The 22,174-nt window shown below is 45.4% G+C and overlaps 1 long non-coding RNA gene across 1 annotated transcript; it reads left to right on the forward strand.

The window, feature by feature from the left end:
- The first annotated feature begins 9,918 nt into the window (after positions 1–9,918).
- On the forward strand, positions 9,919–20,465 carry LOC138763074 (uncharacterized). The gene is made up of 3 exons (XR_011357307.1): positions 9,919–10,051; positions 19,230–19,342; positions 20,328–20,465. It is a non-coding gene; the product is annotated as an uncharacterized lncRNA (long non-coding RNA).
- The last annotated feature ends 1,709 nt before the right edge of the window (positions 20,466–22,174 follow it).

Raw genomic sequence — 22,174 nt, forward strand, 5'->3', positions numbered from 1 at the left:
AATGATCATTGGATCGTGAACCTCTGGCTTTCCCTTCCTAAAGTCTACAATCTTGGTTTTGGTGATATCGAGTGCAGGGTTGTTGTTGGCATACCATTCAGCTAAATTTTCAATCTCCCTTGTGTATGGTTCACATTTATCTGTGCTTAATGTGAGTCAGGAACACAGAGGTGATGGGGAGCAAAGCTCTGGGTGACCTTAAATTGACAGAAGATGAATTGAGATGGCTGGTCAGGGTGGCTTTGAAACAATTAAGAGTAATGATTAAGAACTGGAAGGAGAAGCATTATTATATTCTCTGGTGGCAGGAATTCCAAATATTGGGATACACATCAAAAACTCCAGCAACCATCCATATCAATCCTATTCACCAGTCTCCTTCGGTGTAATTCTGATGCCCATCCAGACACTTTTTAAATGCAAGAGACTCTCTGCTCCTCTCACCCCTAAAGCAGCCTACTCCAGATTCCAAGCACACTCTGAGTTTAAAAAAAAAATCCCCCTCCAAACCTCTTACTCTTTAACCAACCTCTTCCCTCAAACTTCCAAGGATAAAGTTATATGCCTGAGGGACAAAGGAACAGAGGATTATAGATCTGGAAATGGACATAGTCCGGAAAAGCAAGGGGTGTGTTGAGCATTAACACCAGCATGCTCAGTTAGGTTGAATGATTTGTTTCTCTGCTCTAAATTCTACATCAACAAATTCTTAAATGGTCCATAAGCTGCGACATTGGGAATCTGGGATTGTAAACTTTGGGATTGCCTCCCAGGGATCGCGAGGGTGTCTGTTCACGTGCCAGCCTGCATTCTTTTCCTCCCTACTGTCCACCGAAAGCCTCAGTGAATTTTATATGTTTTCTCTCATCCCACAGCAAATGTCAGAGGTCATGGCCTTTCACCTCTCTCCAGCTAATTCAACTCTTCCCAAAGCTCTCCCTCTGATGAAAATTAAACGCGATAATGGGGGTTGGTGATGATGTCCTGTTGCGGCACCAAACACTAATGGCTATGTCTTTGGGCATCTGCTCACCATCTGTGGATCCCATCTACTCCGCCTCTTGGCATCAGGTTTCGGACCACTTTCAAAGAGGAGTCTAGGGACCTTGCACATCAGCAAGCTTTCTTTTCTCAAACATAAATGACACATATCCACATCAGTTTGCAATAAACAAGTCCTATAGTCAGTGACCAATACTATACATTTATTCCCAGCTGAACCCTCTACCATCTTTGTTTCAAAGTCAACACAGGTGGAAGAGAAAGTTGAAATCCATTCAAAACTAAACTGTCCCAACTCTGAAACACCAACTTGCATGGCCAATCTTCCAAGCTATGGCTGAAATCATGAGGAACTGAAGATTAATTAGAACTGTAAGATGGCAGTTCATCCACAATCCCACTACTCTCAGTGTGAAAATGTTACCCCACATGTTTCCCCTAAATTTTTCCCCTTTCACCCTTAACCCATGTCCTTTGGTTTGTATCTCACCTACCCTCAGTTGAAAATGCCTACCTACATTTACTCTGTCCATACCCCTCATAATTTTAAATACATCTATCAAATCTTCCCTCATTCTTCTACACTCCAGGGAATAAAGTCCTAACCTGTTAATCTTTCCCTGCAACTCTGTTCCCGATGTCCGGGCAACATCTAGTAAATCTTCTCTGCACACTTTTTATCTAATTGATACCTTTCCTTAGTTAAGTGACCAAAATTGCACACAATACTCTAAATTTGGCCTCACAACTTCACCATGACATCCCAACTCCTATATTCAATACTTTGATTTATGAAGGCCGATATGTCAAAAGTTCTCTTTACAACCCTATCCACCTGTGACACCAATTTCAGTGAATTATGTATCTGTATTCCCAGATTCCTCTGTTTCTCAGTGCATTACTGTTACGAACTAACAACCATTTTAATTTTGTTAAGGACTAAAGGAATAGCAATGGAAAATTCACCAGACAATGGTAAATTCAAAATAATAGATTTTATTAGACTATTAATAACATAACATTTCTCACTTATCTCTAAACTGAACTCTAAATTTAACCCCACTATGCACAAATGTAAATGCGTATGTGTAATAAAGTCTCAACTTCTGAAAAGTCCATTTTAAAACTTCAGCATCATTTTGGCCTTGCTTGAAGGTCTCAAATTTTCAGTTCAGAAAAAAAATTATAAAGCACTTCAGGCCTCTTTAAATTCACAATTCTTTCAATGAGTTGTCCTTCAGAGAGATTTTTCAAACAGAAGTGACCATCTTCTAAGCTACAAATAATATCTCCTGTGAATAGGATAATACAAATCCTGTCTTTCCAGGAGGTCAAATTTTCTTCTCTTGATTGAAGACTTTGTAATCTGTGTTTCCTAATTATAAAACTGCAAAGGGACAGTCAGAATTAGGCTTCTGAGTTCACCTTTTATTCGGAGTAACACATAACAGTACCTATTCTGGTTACTGTAATTCAACCCCATCTTCCATAAGATTCTAACTTCCGTGTGTGATTTCTGAAACTGATCCAAAAATATCTGAATTCGATATTTCTTCAAATCATGTGACAGTTACATCATCAACAAGGTCAGTCCCAATTCTTGAAAACCACTTTACTATTAGTTTAATTTCTGCAAAACTTATGCCTTTAAAAAAAACACTCCATATTCATAACAACCTCTGACCTCATCGCTGTTCAAGAGGCTAAAGAGGTTTTATGATGCCGGAAAGTCTAATAAACCTGTTTTGTTTAAACAGACAGCTTCACTCAGCGGTTCTTCTTGAGTACTTCAATACTTCAGTTTTTAATAAAGCAAACACTCCAGTGTTCTTGAATAATTAAAACCCACTGCAGTTCCCTTAGCTCTGTCTTTCCAGACACTGCGACTCCGAAAGATGACCTCACTTCTGAATGTATGGTAATCAACCCACAACTAACCTAAGACATATTTATAAGAAATATAGCTCAACATTAATCTAAATATTAATATTAACACAGATCCTTTTACTGTGTATGTCCTTTCTTGATTTGTCCTTCTAAATTGCAACACCTCACACTTGTCAGCATTAAATTCCATCTGCTATTTTTAACCCCACTTTTCCAGCTGGTCCAAGTCCTTCTTTAAGCTTTGAAAACCTTCTTTTCTGTCCACAATGCCTTCAATCTTAGTGTCATCTGCAAACTTACTGATCCAAGTTACCTCATTATCAACTAGATCATTAATATAGATGACAAACAACAATGGTCTCAGAAACGATCCATGAGGCACACCACTAGTCATAGGGCTCCAATCTGAGAAGCAATCATCCACCACCATTTTCTGGCTTCTCCCACATGTTCCTCAATTAGGATGTCTTTACCTCAGGTCCTGAACCACCACCTCAGCCACTTCTTGTCAAAGCCTATTGAGCCAAAGCCTCAGGACAATGCAGGTTCTCCCTTTCAATCAACTCTATCTGCACCTCCCGATGCCTCGGAAAAGCAGCTGACACACTGAGGGACTCAGCCAAAGCCTCAGGTCAACACAGGTTCTCCCTTCCTTCCAATCAACTCTATCTGCACCTCCTGATGCCTCATAAAAGCAGCCGACACACTGAGGGACTCATCCTCCTCAGCCATACCCTTAAAGAGTGCAAAATCATGCTCCACCAGATTCAAGGTCAGGTTCTTTACCTCAGTGATTAGACTACTGAACGAGCCTCACATTAATAAAATAATCTTTCCCCTACTTTGAACCAATCTCTCACTGCAACTCTATTCAATGTGTACCTTGTTTTCTCCTGGTGTAGTTATGTGTGGATAGACTTGCTGGATATCGCACAAAACTTGTGAAAATAAATGTAAATTTGAACTTGAACCATAAGTAAAACTTATTCTGCATTTCCATGATAAAAGAGAGGCAGGTCAAGTAAATTGGTTCGGAAAGCGGAGAAATACCTCTAATCTGATTAGATGGGGTCTCTCCTGTGCCAATGCATAATATCAAAGACCCACAGGTTGTTGAACTGTACAGCTGCCAGTGGCTCTCCATGCTGCCAATTCACATCATCCAAATTCTCAGGATCCATCCCAGACCTTCTGACTCCAAAATCTAAGCTGACATTCCCCTTGGAGTGTCCAGACAGTGCTGTAATGTCAGAAGCACCCTATTCTGGAGGGGAGTTGAAACTGAGCTCCTAAAAATAACTCCAAAGAAAAACAACTACAGATGCTGGAGCCTGGAACAAAGCACAAACCGTCAAGTTTCTACGGCAGTTTCTCTTTTTGCTGTAGATGCTGAAAACCAGAAATAAAAACACATAGAGGCCATCAGCAGGTCAGGCCATTGAAAAGGAAATGGATCTACATTTCTAATAGATCTTTTGTTGGAACAATGAAAGGAACAGAACAACTCAGAAAAAGTGGGGGAGGGATGGAGAAGTCATCAACTACACAACATTTTAGCCCTGCTAATTATTGTGCCTGTCCAATTTCCCTTTTTTTTTGAAGAATCATGTTTTTGTTTAATAAAACACATATGCGATAGGCAAATTTAACAAGAGGGTCTTAAAATACACTTACCAATAAGATGGATACACTCAGAAGATACAGGCTTAGTGAAAGTGGTCATGACATTTCTATTTGAATTTCCCTTTGAGGCAATGCTATTTGATTCTCTTTCCATGCTAGAGAGTGAGGAAAGATATCTAAGTTTAAAACGGGATCAAGATCAGTTACGAAGCTGGTCCAAGGAATGGCAAATGGAATTTAACTCTGACAAGTGTGAGGTGCTGCACTATGGTAAGTCAAACCCAGTGTAGGACTTCAACAGTGAATGGCAGGGACTTGGAGAGGGTTGTAGAACAGAAAGGTGAAGGGGGTAAAGGTGCAGAGTTCCCTGAACTCTAATGGGCAAGAGGTAAAAAAGCTGTTTAGCATGCTTACTTTGATTGAGTACAAAGGATGGGATCTCACAATTCAGCTGTACAAGATGGTGATGAGACCACACCAAGAGCACTGTCTGCGTCTCCGGCCTCCTATCAATAGGACAGACATCAATAAGATGGAAGATTCATCAGGATGTTGCCGAGAATGGCGGACTTGTGTTAATAGGGAGAGATTGGATCAGCTTGGCCTTTATTCCTTGGAGCGTAGGAGACTGAGGGGTGATCTTATAAAGATTTAAAACAGAGGTTTTCAAACTTTTTCTTTCCACTCACAAACCACCTTAAGTAATCCCTATGCCATAGGTGCTCTGTGATTAGTGAGGGATTGCTTAAGGTGATATGCGAGTGGAAAGAAAAAGTTTGAAAAACACCATCAGGGGTATGGATAAAGTGAATCCTCAGTTATTTTTTCCCCAGAGCAGAAGATTCTAGAATGAGAGGGCATAGGTTTAAGGTGAGAGGGGAGAGATTGAGGAAGGATCTAAAGGGCAACCTCTCACTCAGAGGGTGGTCCATATCTGGCATAAGCTGCCAGAGGAAACTGTAAATGTAGGCACCATTACATTGTTCAAAAAACATTTGGATAGAGAAATGGAGTGGAACAAGAAAGTCTGCAGACACCATGATTGTCGAATATACACAAAAGTGCGGGAGAAACTCAGCAACTCCCGGCCATGCACCGCAAATGTGTTTCTAAAAATCTTAAACACTTAACGCAACTAGACAGACAGGGCAGTGGCAGCATTGCCGCTAGCTCAGGTGCAGTTCAGGGTTGTCTCGCAATCTGGCAGGTTTAATAAATAAATATTGGAGAAATCCTGCTGGAGCCCCCGGGGAAAACTCATGCAGACAAGAGGAGAGCATACAAAGCCTTTACAAACAGTGCGGGATTCTAACCCGGGTCCCAATCGTTGGTGCTGTAGTCTGCCTGGGGTTACTAAGCTGGCATGGTTACAATGGGTCAAATTTATACTCTTACAACCAGTGATAGATTAATTATTAGGCCGAGTAATGAACCACTTCAGCCTACTTAGCCTAATGGTTAATCCGTCACTGGATCCCTCAGCGACCATGGGAGATAAAGATATATATCCAACGTTTTGGGCTTGAGCTTTTTGTTAAGGTGTGATCAAAAAGCAGCCGGGCGCCTGAATTAAAATGGTGGAGGGAGGGGGGAAGAATGGGCTAGGGGAGGAGCATAGGCCAACAGTCAAGACAGATGGACATGGGTACGAGGACAGGAGAGAAAAGCTGAGCATTGATTGGGAGACACGGGCGGCTCTGTGAAGGCAGAGCTGGAGGGAAGGAGACAGGGATAGGGAAAGAGTGACAGGAGGGAGAAGGGAGGGTGGGGCAGTTATGAGCTGAACACCATATGCTTACTTTGAAAAGGAGAATTCAATGGTACTAATGAGAAACCCTGCAGATGGTGGTGACCCTGTGATATCTTTCTCAGAAGTCAGTCAGAACAACTTTCAAGCACGTGAACCCTCACAAGGCATCAGGTCCTGATGGCGTATCTGGTAGGGGTCTGAAAATCTGTGCCAACCAGCTAGCTTGAGCGTTCATGGTCATTTTCAATCTCTCACTGCTGTAGTCGGAGGTTCCTTCCTGCTTCAAAAGGCCATCGATCATACCGGTTCCCAAGAATAGCTTCACTGACTATCACCCAGTGTCGTTCACATCTACTGTAGTAAAACACTTCCAGAAGTTGGTCATGGCCAAAATTAATTCATACCCAAGAAAAGATCTAGGCCCACTGCAATTTGCCCACTGTAACAATGATTCCACAGCAGATATATTCTCACTGGCTCTCCACTCAGCCGGGGATCATCTGGACAACAGTAGTAAGTACTTCAGGCTGCTTTTCATCAACTAGAGGCTCAGCTTTCAGCACCATCATGCCTCAATACTGGTCAGCAGGCTTCAAAACCTGGGCCTCTGCACCCTCCTCTGCAACTGGATCCTTGACTTCCAGATCGGAAATCCAGTCAGTGTGGATCGGTAACTACACCTTCTCCTCACTGACAATCAACACAGGAGCACCTCAAGGACACTGCTTTACTCTCTCTACACCCATGGCACAATTTAAATCCATCTATAAATTTGGCAAGGACACCCTGCGGTTATCCGCAGAACCACAGAAACCAATGAGAAAGTATACAGGGCTGAGAGAGATCAGCTAGTTGAGTGGTGTCACAACAACAACCTCGCACTCAATGTTAGCAAAGCTAAGGAATTGATTGTTGATTTCAGGAATGAGAAACCAGGAGAACACGAACGTGTGGATGTTCCCACCGACAATATGTATACTGTTTTGGATACTGCTGGTGGGGACGATCTACCAGGGACGAGTCGAGGCGGTCAAGTCTCTGGCACAGAGATTGACTCCTCAGCTCAGAAGGGAAGGGCTGAGGAGAGCATTAGTAAAAGGGGACTCGTTGGTTAGGAGGACAGACAGGAGGTTTGCTGGAATGCATAGAGACTCCCAGATGGTATGTTGCCTCCCAGGTCCCAGGGTCAGGGATGTCTTAAATAACCTCAGCAGCATTCTGGAAGGGGAGGGAGAGCAGCCGAGTGTCATGGTCTATGTGGGGACCAATGACATAGACAGAGTTGGAGACGAGGTCTTCAAGAGGGAATATAGGAAGTGAGGTAGAAAGCTAAAAGACAAGAACTCAAGGGTGGTAATCTCCGGATTGCTGCCTGTGCCACGCGCCAGACAGGGTACAAATAGGAAGTTATGGCAGATGAATGTGCGGCTAAAGAGTTGGTGTAGGGGGAAGGGTTTCAGATTCCTAGATCATCAGGATCGCTTTTGGGGAAGGACAGACCTTGATAAAAAGGATGGGCTGCACCTAAACTGGAAAGGGACCAATATCCTGGCAGGAGGGTTTGCTAGAGCCATTGGGGAGGGTTTAAACTAGCTTTGCAGGGGGAGGGAAATCAAAATGAGAGCAAAGAGAATAGGATAGCAGCGAGTCAGGGAGTTACAACAGAGGAAGGAATTAATAGTAAAGAAATCGTCAAAAATGACACAAGGAGCAGAAAGGAGAAAGATCTGTTCAAAAGGAATATAGCACAAACAACATCAATAACGGGCTTACGGGCACTGTACTTAAATGCACGTAGCATTAGAAACAAAGTAGATGACCTGATTGCTCAGATTCAACTAAAAAGGTATGAAATTGTGGCCATTCCTGAAACATGGCTCAATGAGGTGTGTGATTGGGAGCTCAATATCCGAGGAAACACAATCTATAGGAAAGATTGGCAGGAGGGTAGAGGAATTGTGCTGCCATATCCACCCACATCCCCTTCCAGTCGTGCTGCCTTCTCCCGCCCCCCCCCCCCACACCCACCCGCCTGACTCGCACGGCCGGTATCCCCCCCCCCCTCCCCTCGCCAGCCCGGCTCCCGCTGCCTCCCCCTCACCAGCCCGACTTGCGCTGCCAGTCTCCCGCCCGTCCGACTCGCGCTGCCGATCTCCCAGGCCCGACTCACGCTGCCGGTCTCTCCCCCTCACCAGCCCGACTTGCGCTGCCGGTTTCCTCCCCCCCCCCTCGCCCACCTGACTCATGCTGCTGGTCTTCCCCCCCCCCCCCCCCCCACCACCTGCCCAACTCGTGCTGCCGGTCTCCTCCCCCTCGCCCACCCGACTCACGCTGCTAGTCTCCTGGCCACCATCTCTCTCCCCTCTTGCCGGATTTTGGAGCTTTCCAGATTTTAGATGTCTGGATAAAGGATCGTGTACCTGTATAGGAGCCTGAAGACACACACCCAATGTTACAAAGACAGCTTCTTCCCCTCTGCCATCAGATTTCTGAGGAAAATGAACCAAAGGACACAACCTCACTTATTTTCTCTTTTTTTGCACTAATTATTTATTTTTAAATATTGTACTTATGGAACTGTAATTTATAGCAATTTCACACCTGTAATGCACAATACGCGCTGCCAGAAAACAACAAATTTCATGACACATGTTCATGACAATAAATCTGATTCTCATACTGAGGGCCTTTGGATCAAATCAACTCATGAGACTCTCCTGGAACGCCAAGTTGGTTGTCATCGAGGGTTAGGCCAAAAGGCCTGTTCTGTGCTGCATGACTATGGAATGAGGCCATTTTGATCCATTAAGTCTATACTAGCTGACGGAGGTATCCCAACCCTTGACTTAATTCCCTGACTAATTTAAATTGCAGCCACTGTTATTAAGTGGGACAAAGTCAACTTCCACAATCATGATTGAATGATAAGCATTGGTCAGGACATTGGGAAAAGCCTCCTGATTCTCCAAACTAATGCAATGGTAAATTACGACTACCTGAGAGGGCAACAACGGAAGGAAATTAGAAACACAACATGGAATTTTAAAGTAGAGGATACTGAGCGATTTTAACTTGCTGAAGCAAGAAAGTCAGTCTGTAGTAAACTGCTGAGTGGATTGCTGAAGACGGGTGAAAGGCTGTTGGTGATGAGAGAGAGGCCATCAAAGGCACTGCCAGAGAAGTAAGGTGAGGCAAGAGGAGGGCCGGCATCAGAGTCATACAAAGAATTAATCCCTTCAGGCCTGCACTCCTGATGATCGTACTTGCAAATGTAAGTTTACTGGAGTAAAAAATTGGATTACCTGAGGGTGCATCTGAACCAGAGAGAATTACGGGGCTGCTGTGTTCTGGTTATTACAGAAACATGGCTCCAGGACACCATTCCAGACTCAGCGATCCAGCTGGATGGCCTTATCTCCTTCAGAGCAGAGACACACCCGCTTCTGACAAGACTCGATCATTTACATCAGTGAGAACTGGTGCCCAAATGTCTCTGTTGCAAAGATCTGTTCAGCAAAGACAGAGAACCTCCTGGTGAAATGAAAACCCTTCGACCTGTCCATGGAATTCATGGTCATAGTGTTCACTGCAGTTTACCTTCCACCTTCAGCTAGTGAGGGTGAAGCCATGAAGGAGCTTTATGATGTCATCTGCGAAGCCCAGACTTCCCACCCTGATGGTGCCATGATTGAAGCTGGTGACCTCAACCACAACAACTTGAAAGTAGTTCTACCACAGTTTCAACAGCATGTCAACTTCACCACCAGAGGAGAAAACACTCTGGCTCAGGTAAACACCAATATCCCTTGTCCATATAAGGCTGCACCTTGTCCCTACCTGGATTACTCGGATCACGTATCAGTCTGCTCATCTGTTAGAGTCCAGAGGACCCCAAAAACCAGCAACAATAGATATGCACCACAACACAAAGGGGTAGTTAAACAAAAGTAGTTTTTAATTATAATTGAACAAGAAAACAGAATTTGACTTTAACTTATTACTACCAACTTACTTAATCCTCCCTTTAATACTAAGCACATGTTTGTGTAATGTACATTTAAGATTAGAAAAGTTCTTTGGAACACAGTCCAATCTCAATGGTTGCAGGCAATTCTTGTACTGTGCACAGAAGTTAGCATTAACAAAGTTCACCAGCCTTTGGTGCTTAACAGGCAAATGGTTACCACTCAGGAGGGTTCTTGCTGGGTTTCAGAGAGATTTCTTTTCCAGGACATCCACAACTGATTCTTTCTCAATCAGTCTTGCTGACGAAACTTGCTCCCTACAGGGTTCTCCTGATGATCCTCTTTCTTTCAGGTCACCTTTCAGACCTCCAGTCTTCTCCTTTGACCAGGCAGCCTTCCAAAGTTCACTAGCTTGTCCCTCTGGAACTGATTTCTGTCTCTGTCTCTCCCTCTCTCTCTCTCTCTCTCTCTCTCTCTCTCTGTTTCACACCCTCCCTCTCTGAGAGAAAACTGTTCTCCTCTGCCTGCAAAGATCACGTGCTCTCCCAGACAAGCAGCTGAATGTTGCTACTTTGAGGTTCCTCTGCAAAAAGCATTCTGCAAAAGTCCTGCAAAATCTCTGTGTTTTGAAGCTGCTCTGGCAATTCCTCCCAAGCCACCTCTAAGTACTCTGTCACATCACCCCAGCATACAGTCTGCTGCCAAAACGAGATCAGGACATGGCCAGGAAGTGAGGTGGGGCTACAACAATGCTGAAAGACTGCTTTGAGACCACAGATTGGTGCTGTTTCAGGGAGGCAGCCACCTACAATAGTCATGTAAACAAACATAAGCTCAGTGACTGGCTACATCAGCAAGGTCATTGAGGATATCACCAAGATCAAATGCTTCGCAACCAGGGCTAACCTGAAACCATGGTTGGATACAGTCCTCATGATGTTGCCTTCAGAACAGGGTATAGGATGGCACTAAGATCAGCCAGGGCTGAACTCTCCCATGCAATCCGGAGGACAAAGGGATGGTACGCACAGAAGATCTACAGACACGTGGCAAGGGATCAAGACTATTACGGATCACAAGTCAACCTTGCGAGTTAAGGACAACGACACCTCCCTTCTAGACACATTGAACACCTTCAATGTATGGATTGATGAGAAAAACTGGATGATGCCAAAGAAAGCTCCATGTCTCCCTGATGAGTATCCCCCCTGCATAGCCAAGGTGAGGAGAACCTTTCCAGGGTGAGCCCACACAAGGAGGCAGGCCAGACAACATACCTGGTCAGGTACTGACGGACTGCACAGACCAATTGACGAAGGTCTTCACAGACATCTTCAACATCTCACTGCAGCAATCCATTTTCCCTGCAGGATTCAAGACAGCCACCATCGTCCTGGTAGGCAAGAGGGCAACAAATAACAGGTCTCAATGACTACCGCCCTTTGGCACTGACCTCCACCATTATGAAATGCTTCGAGCGTCTGGTGATGGAATGCATCAAAACACACCTGCTGGAAATGCTGGACCCATTTCAATTCACCTATAGAACATGGTATTTTGCTTCACTCCGTCCTGTCCCACCTGGAGAACAATGACTCATATGGCAGGCTGCTGTTCATGAACTTCAGCTCAGTGGCGGTGGCATACTAGTTAACGCAACAACTTTACAATACCTGCGATCAGGACCGGGCTTCGTATCCCACTCTATCTGTACAATGTTTGTATGTTCTCCCCGTGTCTGAGTGGATTTTGCCCGGGGCTCCCACTGTTTCCTCCTACTGTTCGAAATGTACCGGGGGGTGTAGGTTAATTGGGTGAAAATTTGCCGGCATGGACTTGAGGCCGAAATGGCCTGTTATCGTGCTGTATGTGTATATATGTATGTATGTCTTATGATGTTTATAATTCCCTTGAGGCTGGAGGAAAAGACCAAGTTGGTAGAAGAATGTTGAGTACCATCACTCTGAGCACTGGTGCACCTCACGACTGTGTGCTCAGCCCGCTCCTGTTCACGCTACTGACCCCCGACTGCATCGCCAGATCCAGCTCCAATGGTGTCATCAAGTTTACAGATGACACGACAGTCGTCGGCCTCATCAGTAACAATGATGAGTCGCACTATAGAGATGAAAAATCTCATGATATGGTGCAAGATTTCCTGAGTCTCAATTTGTAGAATATTTCAGGAGGACCAGGAATGGCCACCCTCCTCTAAACATAAATAGCTCTGTCATGGAGAGAGTAGACAGCACCAAGATCTTTGGCGTTCACTGAACTAGTTACTTATGGTGGACACACAGCATCTCCTCATTTGTCAGAAAGGTGCAACAGTTACTGCACTTACTGAGAGGAATGAAGGGGGCAAGACTACCAGCCACCATTATGTTAGCCTTCTATAGGAGTTCTATCGAGAGTGTTCTTGCTGGCTGTGGTATGGTTGTTTAAGAGAAATGGATCAGAGGTCTATCCACAGGACCATAAGAGTGGTAGAGAGGATCGACGTGATCTACCATGATCATTGTCTGAAGAGGGCACACAAAATCATTAAGGACCCCTTCCACTCTGCGCACAGCATCTTTCAGCTGCTCCTGTCGGGGAAGAAATACAGGAGTATCAGAGCCAGCACCACCAGGTTGAGGAACAGCGTCTTCCCACAGCCAGTGGGAATGCTGAACGACCAAAGGATCTGCTCCCATTAACCATCCAAGACTCTCATATTCATTAAACATTTTTTAAAAATTACTTCTATATATGAATACTTGTCATGTATTGTTTGAATGCATGTGTGTTAGGTCTGACTATGTGCCTGCATGTTTTGCAGAGGGCCGGAGAATGCTGTTTTGTCAGGTTGTACTTGTACAATCAGATGGCAATAAACTTGACTTGAAATGGGGCCTCAGTCAATTTGAAATTATGAGACCTTAGGCAATTTAGCCTCCCCTCAGTACTGCTCAGAGAACATGAGCAGTTGCTCCAAAGAAGCAGGCCTTCTCAGTGGTGAGTGGAGGGGGGTTGGGGGGGGTTGGTGTGGGAATGAGCTTTACCTTGCTGGAAAACACACTTAGCTTGGATAAACAACAGCGACAAATACAACTCATTCTGCATGCAAAAACAGACCTCCAAGATCACATTCAGTCTGAAAGGTCCTGTGTGTTTATAATCAATCATTTGAAGGATAGCTTGCCATAGTCTAATTTATCCAAGAGCTACAAATCTCTGTCAGTGAGGAATTCGATGGGGACAAGGCAAGGTCTTTAGTTTATTTTTGGCTTTGTTAAATACTGAATGGGTGGTAAACTTAGGAGTTGGTGGAAAGCGAACATCCATTCAGACAACTGGGTCTATACCAGTCGCAGAGCAACCCCATCAATGACATTTCCCACTAAATCCCTCTTCCATTTTCCTCACAATCCAAATAACTACCACTGAAACCATTTGGTTTGGTGCTGTCCTTTAAATGTGATGGAGAACAGGCATCCTGTTTCCTCAGGCCAGGAGGAAATATGTCAAGAGGATATTGCAGCATTGTCCATTGTGATCTGAACCATATTAAGCCCTTAACTAAAGAGAGAGAGAAAGAGAGAGAGAGAGCGCATGAGAGTACCAGAGAGAGGAGGAGAGAGGTAAAAAGAGCGAAATAAAGAGTGAACAAGAGAGAGGAAGAAAGGGAGAGGGATAGAGGGAGATAGAGTGAGAGAGGAGAGAGACAGAGAAATAAAGAGAAAGAGGGTGAGACAGAGAGAAAGAGAGATAGAGGGAGAGATAAAGAATCAGAGGAGAGAGACAGGAGAGAGAAAGAAATCAGAGGGAAAGGGAGTGAAAAAGAGGAGAGAGACAAGTGAGAAAGTCAGAAAAAAATCAAAGATGGGTTAAAAAGCGAGGGAAAGAGAAACAGAGAAATAGAAATAGAGAGGAAGAAAGATAAAGAGAGAGAAATAAAGAAATTTAAAAAGGCAGAGAGAAAGAAAGGGAGAAAGTCAGATCAAAAGAGTGAACGAGATAGAAAAAGGGAAAGAGAAAGAAAGATAAAGATACAGGCTCCTGTATAAAGGTGACTGTTCCACAGCCCCCTTCTCAGTACAGGACAGTCGAACAGTATGGATGTGTGATAGGCCCTACCAGTAACCACCAAGACTAGGCTGAGGGAACAATAGGCTTTAATATACAGAAGAACCTCTCTCCCCTTCAGTACTGGACCTCAGGATGTGTCCGCTGGAGCTAGGCTTCTCCCCTTCTGTACCCAATCTCTGTGTAGTGATATCACAGTAATGCTATATGTTCTATTTGAACTGTCTCCGTGTGTATGGCTGGCCCTCCTCCCTGCTGACTAACCCTGAGACTCCTCCCCCTTGGAATTCCCTAATAAAGGTGGTTATGGCCAAGTCCCTCCTCCAGTACAAACCACAGAACTGGAAATAAAACCCTGTCATCTAGTAACTTCCAGTCTTTTGGAGTTATTGATAGCTTATCAATTTTATTCCCATAATTTTTTTTGCAATCTACAAGTTGCTGAGGCCAGACAAGCTAGACATTGACCTGCAATCGCCTGAAGCCCCAGACCAATTCGAGCTCTGGCTACACTGTTTCAATTACTTTCTGCAAGCCTCCACTCAAGTCATGCGATCAGACGACAGTAAGCTACATGTACTGCGTTCAGGAGTCGGCCATCGCACGCCTACACATTGATCATGGGCTGCACTACTTACAAAGAAGCAATGAACAAGCTCCAAATCCAGTACAGGCTGTAGCCACCCAATGAAATCGCATTGCAGCCACCATACTTGCAACAGAGTGCTGTGCATTAGTTGAATTGATTATTGGCCAGGAGAAGACGCCACGCTGTGGGCTCTCTCTCTCCTTACCCTGTTTATCTGGAAACACCCCCGGAAGCGCTGTCCAACCAAGGAAGCAGTATGCTCAGGATGTGCAAAGAAGGGACACTACGCAAAAGTTTGTAAGTCCAGACCTTCTCCTTCCCCTAGCAGCACCGCATGTGGGCAGTGGGAGAAGCTGCCATCTTGGCCAGTGTAATTTACAGTCACTTCCACCCCCGAGTAACAGTACCACGTGCATGCCATGGAGGCCGCCATCTTACCAGTCTGGATCATGGGCGCCACCTTATTGGTTTGGATCAGACAGCAACTCAGACAATGACCACGTACTGGCATCGATCACACTCAACCAGGATAGCCCTCTCCAGCTCGCCTGTTCGATGATAGACAAGGAGGTAAATGGTTGCCTAACAAACTTTCTGTTTGACAGTGGGAGCATGGAGAGTTTTATATACCCTGATACTGTGCAGAACTATTCCTTCATGGTGAGCCCGGTGAATTGAAAGATCTCTATGGCCTCCAAATCCTACTCAGCAGAGACCTGCAGCTAAGGCATAGTGACAGTGATCGTACATGGCGCGAAGTATAAAAACTTTAAGCTGCTTGTAATGCCACAGCTCTGTGCGCCTGTGATACTGGGGTTGGACTTCCAGTGCCATCTCAAGAGCATCACTATGGAGTTCAATGAGCCCCATCCTCCCCTAACGGTCCACAACCACCGGTTTTTAAACCGCCCGCCCTCACTTCTGCACATACCCAAGCAACAAACTGCGATTCACTCACCTCACCCAACCTGTGGCTGTCCACCCTCCAGATATCTCCCCTGCTCCTGTTCGCAAATCTCACCTCCAACTGTAAGCCTGTCGCTACTAAGAGCAGACAACACAGCACAGGAGACAGGGCATCATCAGGTCAGGAGATCATTGAACTGAGTATAAGCCCCTGGAGAGCCCAGGACATGGTGGTCAAAAATGGGGAAATACTCCACATGGTGATTGACTATAGTCAAACTATCAACCACTTCACACAGCTGGATGAATAGCCCCTTACCCGCATTGCCAATATGATGAATCAGATAGCCCGATACCAGGTATTCTCCATCATCGACCTAAAGTCAGCATACCTCCCAGCTCCCTATCTACCCAGAATACTGCCAGTACACCGCGTTCGAGACAAACAGCCGCTCTTACCACTTCCTATGGGTCCCCTTTGGAGTCACCAACAGAGACTCCATCTTTCAGATCGAAATGGACGGATGGTGGACCAGTACAGTTTCAAGGCCACGTTTTGCTCTTTGGACAACGTCACCATCTGCGACCATGACCTGCAGGACCTCGACGGCAACTTAGAAAAATTCCTCCAAACAGCCAAGGCACTCATCCTCATTTATAATCAAAACAAATGTGTGCTCTGCACATGTCTGGCCATCCTCGGCTGCATTGTGGAACATGAAGTCATTGGCCCCCAACCTTGATCGCATGCGCCCCCTGTTGGAACTCCCACTTCCCCACAGCCTAAAGGCCCTGAAAAGGTGCATGGGGTTTGTTTCATATTATGCTCAGTGAGTCTCCAACTACATGGACAAGGCCTGCCCCCTAGTGAAAGCCACCTCCCTCTCTCTGTCAGCAGAGGCTCAGTGGCCTTCAACTGCATCAAACAAGATATCACCAAGGACATAATGCATGCCATGGATGAATACATCCTGTTCCAGGTGGAGAGTGATTCCCCCAACTTTCCCCTAACTGCCACCCTTAATCATGCAGGCAGACCCTTGGCATTCTTGTCTCCATCAAGTAGGAGGCCCAGGCCATTGTCGAGGCAGTGTGGCATTGGAGGCACTACCTGGCCAGCAAACAATTTACCCTACTGACTGGCCAACGTGCAGTCGCTTTTATGTTTAATAATACGCAGTGGGGTAAAATCAAGAACGTCAAGATTCTGAGTTGGAGAATCAAACTCTCCACCTATAACTATGACATCTTGTACCAGCCTGGGAACTCAATGAGCCACCAAATGTCCTGTCCCAGAGGACATGCGCCACCATGCAGTCCAACCGACTCCAAGCCCTCCACAATGACTTCTGCCACCCTAGAGTCACCATGCTTTAACACTTTGTCAAAGCCAGAAACCTTCCCTACTCCAGTGACGATGTCAGGATGCTGACCAGAAACTGCCGGGTCTATGTGGAGTGCAAACCATGCTTCTACCAGCCCAAGTCGCACCTGATCAAGGCTACCCGCCCCTTTGAACACTTAAGCATGGATTTCAAGGGTCCCCTTCCCTCCTCAAACCGAAATGTGTACTTTCTTAATGTTGTTGATGAGTACTCCCAGTTCTCATTTGCTATCCCCTGCCCGGACATGACCACAGCCACAGTCATAAAGGTACTGCGCAACTCCTTACCCTATTCGGGTACTCAAGCTACATCCAGAGCAACCAGGGGTCCTCCTTCATGAGTGACAAGGTGCGTCAGTATCTGTTGGCATGGGGCATCACCACTTGTAGAACCACCAGTTACAATGCCCGGGGGAATAGCCAGGTGAAAATGGAGAATGCTACCATTTGGAAGGCTGTTCTCCTAGCCCTGAAATCGAAAGGCCTGGTCATTTCCCACCAAACACAAGATATCACTCACTTCCAAATCACATATGGCAGCCATCCATGCGTCCCGTGTAGTGACCCTGATATTGGAGGCATAGTTTACAAACATTTCAGGCTACTCGTCATACCACAACTCTGTGACCTCTTGCTACTGGGGCTGGACTTCCAGTGCCAACTTCAGAAAGTTACATTAAAATTCGAAGAGCCCCATTCCCCTACTCCGTTTGCAACAAACAATTCACAGACAGTCCTCTGAGTTCGACCTGTGGCCTCTTGAGCCTCAAGGTTGACTCCCCTCCCCCACTGTTCGCCAACCTCACCCCTCTCTGCAAGCCAGTGACCACCAGAAGCAGATGGTACTGTGCTGCAGACAAGGCTTCATTAAATCGGAGTTTCAGCGCTTGTTGGGCAAGGGAATTATTGATGCCAGCAATAGCCCTTGGAGGGCCAAGGTGGTTGTGATAAAGAATGAAGAGAAGAATAGGATGTTCATAGATTACAGCCAGACCATCAACCTGTCCACCCAGCTCACCGCGTTCCCCCTTTCCCGGATATCCAGATCACAATATCGGGTATTCTCCATGATTGACCTGAAGTTGGCACATCACCAGCTCCCAATCCATCCAGAGGACTGCCAGTATACTGCATTCGGAGTGGATGGCTGCCTCTACCACTTCCTCCGGGTCCCTTCTGCATCACCAACAGGGTGTGCGTCTTCCAGCAGGAGATTGACTGCATGATGGATCACTATAAGCTACAGGCCACCTTCCCATATCTTGATAATGTGACCATCTGCGGCCATGATCTGCAAGATCATGATGCAAATCTCCATAAATTCCTCCAGGCAGCAAAATTTCTGAACCTTACTTATAACAATGCGTGTTCTGGATAGCATGACTAGCTATCCTCAGCTGCGTGGTCAAGAATGGCATCGTTGGCCCCGGCCCCGACCATAAGTATCCATTGCTGGAGCTACCTCTTCCAAATACCCTAGAAGGATTGAAGAGATGCCTTGGGTTTTTCACATATTACACTCAATGGGTCCCCAACTATGGTATGCGGACAAGATTCATCCACTGGTCAAAGCCACCACTCTTCCCCTACCAGTAGAGGCCCAAGCTGCATTTGACCATATAAAGGACGACATCGCCAAGGCAACCATGCATGCTATAGACGAGTCCACACTGTTCCTGGCTGCCACACTCAACCAAGCAGGCAGATCCATCGCCTTTTTCTCCCGCACCCTCTAGGGCCCATCAAGGAGGCTTAGGCCATCATGGAGACAGTACCTCACCAGAAACCAATTCATTCTCCTCATGGACCAGTGAATGGTTGCATTCATATTTAATAATAAGCATAAAGGCAAAATCAAGAATGATAAAATCCTCAGGTGGATAATTGAACTGTCCACTTACAACTATGACATCCTCTACTGGCCTGACAAACTTAACGAGCCCCCGAATGCTTTCTTCTATGGTACCTGTGCTAGTGTCCAAATGGATAGACTTCTGACCCTCCATAATAACCTTTGTCACCTCGGAGTAACTAGGTTTTTCCATTTTATCAAAGATTGAAACCTACCATACTGCATTGAAAAAGTCCGGACAATGACTAAAAACTGCCAGGTCTGCACTGAAAGCAAACCGCAATTCTACTGACCAGACAAGGCAGCCTGATCAAAGGTACCTGCACTTTTGAGGACTTAAGCATTGATTTCACAGGGTTCATCCTCTCCTCCAACCAGAATATCTGCTTCCTTACGATCTTTGACGAATACTCCCATTTCCCCTTTGCCGTCTCCTGCCCGGACATGACCACGGCCACAGTTATAAGGCTCTATGTAATATCTTCACGCTTTGGGTACCCTGGCTTCATCCACAGCAATGGGGGGGGGGGGGGGGGCATCTTTCATGAGTGATGAGGTGCGGCAGTACCTGCAGGCAAGGAAGAGCGTCACAAGCAGAACCACCAGCTACAACCCTAGAGGAAATGGGCAAGTGGAAAGGGAGAATGCCATGGTCTGGAAAACAATCCTCCTGGCACTGAGGGCATGAGGCCTCCCCTTTTCCCAATGGCAAAAAGTCCTCCCAGACGCACTCCACTCTGTCATGCCTCATGAACGAATGTTTGTTTTCCCTAGGAAGTCTGCAGCAGGGACTACGCTACCCGCCTGGCTGATGTTCCCTGGACCTGTCCTGCTTCGAAAGCATGCCAGGCAATTTAAGACTGTCCACTGCTCAAGAGGGTCCACCTCCTCCACACAAACCCCCAGTATGCCTCTGTTATCTTCCCTGACGGGCGTAAGGACACAGTCTTTATCCGGGATCTGGCACCATTGGGCACCCCTCCGGCCACCACTGACCACCAAGACTCTTGGCCCCCCCACTGCTACCTTAAGGGTCCCTGAGCCTGCGGCTGACCACTCTCCACCCCTGGCTACTGTTGTCACCCATGATGCACCAGCACCACACTCCCTCTCCCCCTCACCTGCTCCCCTCCCCTCAATGAACTGTAACCGATGATGACAGGCCAACGCCACAAACTGCTCAAGACAGCATGGATGCCTTCAACCATCATTCACTGCGGCAAAGGAGACGCCCCCCCCCCCCCCCCGACATACTTAATCTGTAAATTGTATAATTGTTTCATTTTTTTTTCACCCCGCAGGACTCTGCTTAATAAAGAAGGGGGAATGTGGTAAACGACAGTAATACTATGATTAGCTACTGCCAGCTGGATACACCTCCTGACACCGATCCCTCCCATAGCTCCCCATTCTACTCTGGGTCCATCAGTCCATGTGGTTGACGGCTATTCCGGTCTATGGTTAATAAAAGCCCATCACTTTCAAAATTTCAGTTTTTAGCAATTGTTGATGATGCATCAATCCGAGAGGGACCTAGGCTTCTCCCCTTCTGCTGTACTAGGCCTCAGGTTTGAAATGTTGAAAACAGTTCTTCTTTGTGGTTTTTCTTTTAATATTTTATTTTAAAGTTTTCATCCCTAATGCAGTCAATTACAAAGTTATAAATATGTACATCAATATTAATCATATATGTTTGATTCCTCCCCCCCAAAGCCCCCAAAATAAAAAAAAAGTAAGAAATTGAAAGATTAGAATAGAGATATAAAAAAAACGATGATTGCCCCAGTACTCTTCACAGCACAATGTCTTATATACATATATATATTTCTTAAGGAGGGTCAAAGTCTCTAAATTAACATTTGACTTATAAATACAGGCACCCCTTTTACAAAGTAGTCTCATAAGCCCCTTTCACACTTGCATCCCTGTAAATTGGTCATTCAGTGTCCTGGGATAGGAATGAGGGTTTGGCTTTTCACATTTGACCACACCTAATTGGGACACTGAACGCTTTCACACTTGCAAGGAGCCATCCCCGAGTTTAGGACTGTTCTACCTTGACGTCATGACACATAGAGTGATGGTGGACCTGCCCTAAATCCTAGGAAATTTTGTAAGATGTTATAGCACACAGTTTAAATAGCATGGGAAAGTTTGTAGCGCTATAGCACACAATTTATACAGCGTAGGAAAGTTGGTAGCGCTATCATGTATAATTTATAAATACCATGGGAAAAAGTGATGGCAGACCTGCCCTCCCAGAAATCCATATGGCAGAGAAAGGGCTGTATGCACAGCTGCATGCATGGAGTATTCATGGAGGGGCATTCTGGGAAGTCAGGTCCGCCAATGCTTTTTCCCCATGGTCTTTTAGATTGTGCGCTAGAGCGCTACCAATTTTATCACACTTTTTAAAATTGTCCACTATTGCTATTTATTCCTATGTATTTCCTTTCTCTCTCTCTCTCTCTCTCTCTCCCTCTCTCCCCCCTACTGCAATTTTCCCATGACAAGGTTTATACCTTCATTTTAATCTTTTCTTCCTTCACGTGCTTGCACTCATGCAAAAACTTGGGTAATTTCAATCCCACAATACAATTACCCATTTCACACTTGGCTGATTGCAATGCCAGCATCTGCAGACGCTGGGGGATTGTACTAGGGGTTGAGGCCATCAATCCCCGGCATGAGATGACGTCATCTGATGCTTGCATTGAGCTGGCACTAGGCACTTCAAAGGCCAATTGGCCATTAATTCCTGGGATCATTCGCAAGTGTGAAAGGGGCTATATTAATCTCTTTATCTCCTAATCAATTAATTAAAATTAATATAAATAAACTACCTCTTCAATTTATTCATTTATATCAATATACTATTCCTTTGTATCCTCCAATAATTCAAATCTTACTTCTGAGTTGCTCCCAACTTCTCTTGAAATCCAAGTATAAAAGGAAAACAGTTCTTCTTTGTGTTGTTGTGCGGAGTGGCTGCCTGCTGGTGACTGCAATGGACAAAGTCATTTATCTCAGGTACTCGACCCTCTTTTATTACCACTGCTCAGACTTTCCCCTGTGCTGTGGTTTTCTGACAACCATTTTTGTACAGATGGAGAAAAATTTTATTCTTAAAATAATTAATGGAAAAAGC

Source organism: Narcine bancroftii, chromosome 5, assembly GCF_036971445.1.
Source record: "Narcine bancroftii isolate sNarBan1 chromosome 5, sNarBan1.hap1, whole genome shotgun sequence".
In the NCBI taxonomy this organism is placed as follows: domain Eukaryota; kingdom Metazoa; phylum Chordata; class Chondrichthyes; order Torpediniformes; family Narcinidae; genus Narcine; species Narcine bancroftii.